Source organism: Chenopodium quinoa, unplaced genomic scaffold (assembly GCF_001683475.1).
Source record: "Chenopodium quinoa cultivar QQ74 unplaced genomic scaffold, ASM168347v1, whole genome shotgun sequence".
In the NCBI taxonomy this organism is placed as follows: domain Eukaryota; kingdom Viridiplantae; phylum Streptophyta; class Magnoliopsida; order Caryophyllales; family Amaranthaceae; genus Chenopodium; species Chenopodium quinoa.
In genome coordinates, this window is record NW_018743955.1 from 3,627,523 (window position 1) to 3,634,885 (window position 7,363).

Sequence of the window (7,363 nt, forward strand, 5' to 3'; positions counted from 1 at the left end):
TATATAAGCAAAGAAAAATTGAAATTAATAGTCCCTCATTTGCTTCATCTTCTTAAAACAATCTCACCTTTGCATATTCTAGAAACAATCCCACCTTAATGTAGGACTTTTAATATTCTAAGAGGAATTGCATGAATCATATTCATATACTACCTCCGTTACATATTAGTTGCAACTTTGGAATATTTTATCTCTCACAAATATTGCCCAAAGTTGCAACTAATATGTAACGGAGGTAGTACATTTAATTACCAAGGTCATTGCATAACACATAAAGAACCTATAATTATACCTTTGAAGCGTGATTCCACGTGTGATCGAGCAAGAACAATAAGGAGAACAAGAACCCCAAGCATGATTCCTCTACTTGGTCCACGGGCACAAATTGAACCTCCACTAATGCTAGTTAGTTGTGATTGAACCTTTCAATCAATCTTCTACGAGGAGGAGAGGAGACAAACGAGCCACGAACCATCACCACCACCACCGTGCGCCAGTGTCTGTACTATACGGAAAAAAGGGGGAGGAAGAGAAAGGCGTGTGAGAGAGAGGGGTTAGGGTGTTTGGTTGCTTGCTTCACAATTTACTATATGAAACTACACTAGCTCTACTCCTTACATGACTTTTCATTACCTCATGAGGCCCATCAATGGCCGCACACTTGTTCAATCCAATACCGTTGTGTGTGACCTCATAGGATCCATTATATTGGGTTTTGGACTATTTGACTAGACCAAAGATCATTTATCATATCTAGCAATAGACAATGACGACCTAAGAGAATGAACTAATTATCTCCATAATAGTGATCCTTGATATATCTAGTAATTGCACTTGACGAAAACATAATTCCTTCACTTAACACCCCATATTCTCAAAACAAGCCTTTTACCTGTTAGTGAAATCGGTAACTTTTTTAGAGGGTATTTTGTTAAGTATTGCCTTTTACTTCCTTCGTTCTTTATTACTTGACATGTATTCCTTTTTAGGAAGTTTATTTTTACTTGAAATGCATTCCCTTTTATGAAGTTTATTTTTACTTGACATGTTTCCTCTTTTGGTAAATTTAATTTAATAATCTACTTTTACTTATTTACCCTCACATTTTGAAGATAATTAAAACCATATACCCTTTCTAACCATACCCCCTTCTCTCTCACCTCAATCATTCAACCTTCTTAATTCTTCATAGTTCACTAGACCACCATATCCTCCCTCCACCCTCCGAGTTATCCATGTCATCCACCCATCTCCACCACCCAACAATTGTTTTTGAAACACATTCGCAAAACATCAATCATCACCCTTATCTACCTCTTCACCGTCGATGGTCTCAAACTCTTCCCCTCACACCCTCTCTCGTCACCTCCACCACTCTACTGTGCCCTGTGACCACCTTAATTTGTAAAAATGCTTGAAGTTCATCAAAAATTGAGGCCATGGTGGTCAAATTTGGCTAGCAATTGTAGATCTGAAACGACCATAGCCAATTTCGACCACCAATAAGCTCTTAATTCTGAAATTCTTCTCAGGGACGGTGGTTGATGAAGTGTGGGTATTTTCTCTCTCCTCTCGTTCCTCTATTTTTGTGGTGGTATGTACGATGATACATATGCGATTTGTCAAGTATGAACAGGGTTTGGTGGTTATGGTGGTGGCATAAGGGGATGTGGTGGTGGAGTGAGAGGTTACTGCTGGGAATATTTCAAGCATTATCCCTAGCTTGAACCCCACTGTGATCATACACTAAAGTACGGTGGCGTCCAAAGGGAAAGAAGATAGAGCAAAAGAGTCGCCAACAAGTTTTTTAGGAACTTGTAAACCGTTCATGAGGTGAAGGTTACACCCCTTAACGATCCAAGAGATCGTCAACTCCATAAGGTATTGAACCAAATAGGGTTCGGGGATGAAGGTACAAATCCAACCTAAAAGAGATTGAACCTGCCCTAATAATAGGCCTCTACTTTATTCTGATCGTATTCATGTGCGCTTTTTGACTAACATACAATCAATAAGATTAACCCTAAACTTGTTTAATCTATGTTGGTTGAACATTAATGCACAAATAAACTATTATTGGCGATCACTTGAATTATAATCATATTAACCCTAAACAAGATTATTATTTATCTTATTAAGCGTGATCACAAGTACAAATTCCCGTTAAACATGCATAAAAGGCGTGATAAAGCAATAAATAGCAAGCAACATAATATTCAATTAACAATAATAATAGTTATAATAATCATAAATTATAATCATAATCAAAACAATTATAAAATATAATCATGAATCATGTTAAAGCATAAAAATAGCAAAATCCTAGGCATGATACTAACAAGATTAATAACAAACCCTAGCATGTCACTAAACAATAAAGATCAAAGTTTTAGCCCTAACATGATACTAACAATCATAAATATTAGGAAGAAAATAAAAGGCATCATACTTTTAATCATACTTGATATTAAAGTTACCCTAAACATCAAACTAAGGAAAACATCCTAACATGATACTAGGAATCATAATAACAAACTAAGCATGATTTCTACATAATAACATCAATAAAAACTATTAAAGTACTTACTTGGATGCCTCGTACCTCTTTCAAATAACAAAATACACACGTTAGTAACTTCAAGGAAAATAATAAACAAAACAATTAAATTAAATAATTGAAATAAAGATTTGGGACCAAACCCTCATAAATTAAACCTTTCACGTCTAGGGCGAAGGCAACTTCGAATATGGCTAGGTGTTTCTAAATATAATGAGTGCGAAATTTTTATATTTGAGAGAAGCTAGTTTAGAAAAGAGAGAGAGAGTAATCAAGAGAATCTTGATGAGAGTTGGTGAATGAAAACGGAGTTTTTAGGAAGCTATTTATAGAGAAAATCAGCCAAAAAGATAAAACATCAAAAACAGAGTTCCGACGCATAAAATCAAATTAACGCCAAACGCTGACCTTAGCGCCAGACGCTAAGGGTAGCGCCAGGCGCTACAGCTGGCGTTTGGCGCTGACTAAGAAAACGATGTGTTTTCTTAAAATCAGATAGAAATTGCCGTACAGGAGGATAAGATTGTATTTTCCTCAGAAACGTTCTTTGATTTTAATTAAAACTCTAAAAAGTCAATTTATCAATGCTAATTAAATTAGGAATGAAAAGAACCTTCTAGAAGAATCTAGAAGACTAAAACCATTCCTAATTTTATTAGGAATGATAAATTCATATCAGGCCCTCCTCTAGATCATTGGGCCGCATATTAGGCTCAAACCAGGCCCAGTTCAGTAATTTGGCCATAACTTCCTCAATATTCATCGGAATCGGGCTTATAATATATCGTTGGAAAGCTCTTTTCAATCCGCATACAACTACACTATTATTGGAACCATATTATGGACCAACAAAACTGTATTGGATATTTTCTAAAAATAGGTTTTCAAAAACAGAGAGAAAAGAAAAGAAATTAAAACTATCCGCAACACTAGACTTTCCACACTTTCACTTTATTCGATTATGATTCGACGCGAAAGGTACTCATCACCGGGTTTGGTTTTGGGGAGACACAAATGGGTGTCTACAAAAACCCCCACTTTGACTGAGTTTGGAGAAACGCAAGTTTCGAAAACAAAAGTCAAAGTATCGATAGAGTCGGAGAATGATTTAGAATGTTCTGCGATCCTAAATCATTCTTGTAACACCGATACCTGCAAACTAGCCTTAGTTAAACAGATAAAAGAGTTAAGAAATGCGTATCTTGCACCGTCGAGCACACGTCTATGAAGTAACCGATTTGCTACTGCTTTACTGTTTTGATGACCTTCTGCCAAGAGAATGCCATCCCGCTTGAAAACTGCTACGCTTGTAACTGTTTCCAATATCGAAGATTGTTTCGCTTGAAACGATCCTCTTCCTCTTTATGACCATCTTCCACGTCTAAGGGAACATGATCGAAGACAACTTCGCTTGAAATCACCTTCAGTTGTTTTTGACAACTCTCCACAACCTAGGGAATGCCGTCGAAGATATCCTCGCTTGAAGCGATCCTCATTTGTTGCTATAATTTTCCAAAGGAAATTACCGAAGACCTTCGCTTGTCGATCTTTAAAAGTTCGCTTGAACCTTACTTCCGCTATGTCTGTACGTCGGCGTTTTTGCTGCTTTTGAACCTGTATGTCGGTGCCTTTTGCTAAATAAATGAACCAATACGTCGGTGCCTTTTGCGATGAGCCAATGCTTAGGCGCTTTAAGCTAAGTGAGACGATCTTTCATCAGGTCGATCACTTTGTGTAATCAAGCCGATTACTAAAAATCGCGTCAAATTGCTTAGAAGGGCTAACTGGCGTACCAAGGAAACCAAAATATATTGCAAAAAAGTCGGAACAACCAAACTGAGGGCTGACTGTTCTAGCGCCGCTGAAATAACATCAGCGCTAATAATCTGACTGTAACGCCAGACGCTGGAGCTAGCGCCATGCGCTAAAGCCATCGATTGACGCCAAGGTCTGGCGCTTGGCGCCAGATTCGGGTATTCCTTAAATACCCTTTTCTTCTTCATTTTCGCTGCTGCTCGTCGTGTTTTTTGCTCGAAAATTTTCAGAAATCCATTTGCTTCGTTCTTGCTCGTTTCTCAACCAAATTCGCTCAAATTTGTTGCAAATCAAAGATTATTCCATCCATTTTCCCGATCTATGTAAGTTTTCTTCGAACTCACACCGGTTTTAATGAATTTTGCATGTGTTTATTCTCAAATTTCATGAAAATTCAAAATTTAGAATGCTTAATTCTCTTTGTTTGTCAAATTTTATGCCATGAAATTGCTTGATTATTATGTTTATATATTGCCTTGGGAGTAATTTGAGACTTGTTTGACTCAATTTGGTGAAGAAATGAACGAATTGCCATTGTTGAACCTCTTAAGGTCGGGAATACAATGTGGCTCGTTCTTGATGTTTTTGCTAGCAATTCTTGTCCAATTTGTCACAATAATTACTATAGTATTGCAAGAAATTGTTTGATTTCTTGAAAAATGTCATTATGCTCAATTTGAATTTGTGCTCTGTTTTAGTACTACGTACTTTGTTTTTCTTGCGAACATAGTATCATGCGGCTAGGCGAACCTTAGATACTATAGAACCTTAATTTGTGAATATTCTGCACAATGTATTATGGCTAGACAAGAGGTTCCGGTTCACGGTCCCGAGACATTCGACGGGAGCATGAGCTCGTAGAGGACGATGCCGAGCCGTCCACTTCGCTTGGTCGACTCCCTGAGTGGGATGAGTGGACCTTATACTTTTCCCCCGTCCATCAAATTTTTGAGAGGGTGAGACGGGGCATCACTGTCGGGAGGACGCGCTGTCATGGTTCCGGCTGTGACGGCTTGGGCGATCTGTACAAGATGTACATCGCCAGAGATGATCAGACGAGACTTCTATGGGAGTCTTGCGGTCTTACTGCGTTGTACGAGACCTCCGAGGCAATGGTTGCCTCCAGCGGGGGTCACCATGTAGTTCGTGCTCTGGTGGAGTTCTTCTGGGACACCACCAACACTTTCCACTTTTCTTGGGGTGAGATGATGGTTACTCCTACCGACTTCAGTCTCATCACAGGATTGAAGTTTAGTTCCATGCCACTGCTGTTTGACAGTGGGATCGACATCTTTTCCCCTGAGGTTGAGGAGCTATTGGATCCGATTGCTATTCGGACTCGAGATGAGGTAGAGTAGTCTCAGTTCAGCGCTAGGGAGATTCGCCGCTCGACCCTAGCAACGGCTTTGGACGATGGTGCGACCACCCAAGAGCAGCGGGTGCACATCTTTGCACTCATCTTGCTGCCAGGGACGTTCTCCCCTGAAAAGGGTAGTAGGGCGCTGCTTTATTACCTTCCTGCCGTCCGCGATCTACACCTGATCAGGACTTATGACTGGGCCAGCTTGGCCTATGCTGATTTCATTCGAGCGCTGAGGGACTCGTGTCGACATCGATCCTTTGGGACGAATGTTGCTTTGTCCAGCTTTTGGAGGGTCGTAGAGGTGAACCTTATTCCCTGTAAAGTTTAGCTCTACGTTTTAGTTAGCATTTGCTGATAACTTTAGCTTCTTGTAGATCTGGTTCTACGAGTACTTCCCTTCAGCCGCGCCGGCGAGACCGTCGCCGCGCAGGTTTCTAGTTAGCGCTTCTAAGGGCAGCCCCCGTGTGAGGATGTCCACTGCATATGTCCGATATTGGAACATCTCGGTATGATTCTTTTCTTATTTGTCATTTTGTGATGCCTTAGATAGATTCTCGCCTGATTGACGCTCTTTGCAGGAGCCTGAGGTGCTGTACCGACCATGGGTCGACCTGACAGTCCCAGGGTTAGCCGCACAGTATTTTGCTGAGCGTCGCTATTTCTTGGGGACTTATGGAGCGACTGCATACCTTGGAGAGAGGGTTTCTATTCAGCATTCCTCTGATACATTTTTCGTTCCTGCTCCTCCACCACGTCACATGTTTAACGCCACGAGGTTGTTAAGCATGTCAGAGGGAGCTGACACCCCTTGGCGATCTTATAAGATCCCTGGGCGATGCTATGCGGAGGAGTTACTGCCGTTGTTAGCTCCAGTTCCTGTACCCGCTGAGAATGTGGCGGTATGATTTTTCAAATTTTACCTTGAGTGAAGTAACCCCCAAGTAATGCTTTACTGATTTTGTTTTGCTTTGTCAGGACGATACTGCTGAGTTCGTGCCACCCCGTATGTCTATCCATTATCAAGGGACATATGGGCCGATTGAGGAGATGATTCCTCCGGCTCCTGAGGACGAGCGCTTCATGGAGCGGTCGATTCCTCGCCACCAGACTCGGGTAAGCTTGTTTATTTGCAACTTCTGTCCATATATGTTATGCATGTTTACCGACTTATTTATTTGACAGTTCTCACGCGAGGTGGTTTCGGCGATGGCACGGTGCATAGATGCCTTCCGGATCCAGCTAGTCCGGATGAGGAACATGGCTACCTGCCGTCGGGACGACGCCGTTCAGGAGGTAGTCTTCTCTTCATATGTTTTTGTATTACCGCTTCTATTTTGCCTGTTTCTGATTTTAATTTCCTTTGCACCGTCATCCCATTCTTTCTCGTACCCGCACGAGACCTGAGGTGCGGAGGGATCCGGTGAGGTCTAGCTTGAGACGTCGCCGTACTACTTCGGGAGGTAGGGGCGGTCGTTCTGAGGCTGCTCGGGTAGAGGGCTCAGGTTCTTCCTCTGAGGGTGCACATGCTGCGCCGGTAGGCCAGGGAGAGGCTACCTCGGCTCTTAGAGGTGGTGGGATATACGAGGTTAGCTCGTTATCGCAACAGCCTCCACAACATCAGCCTCAGC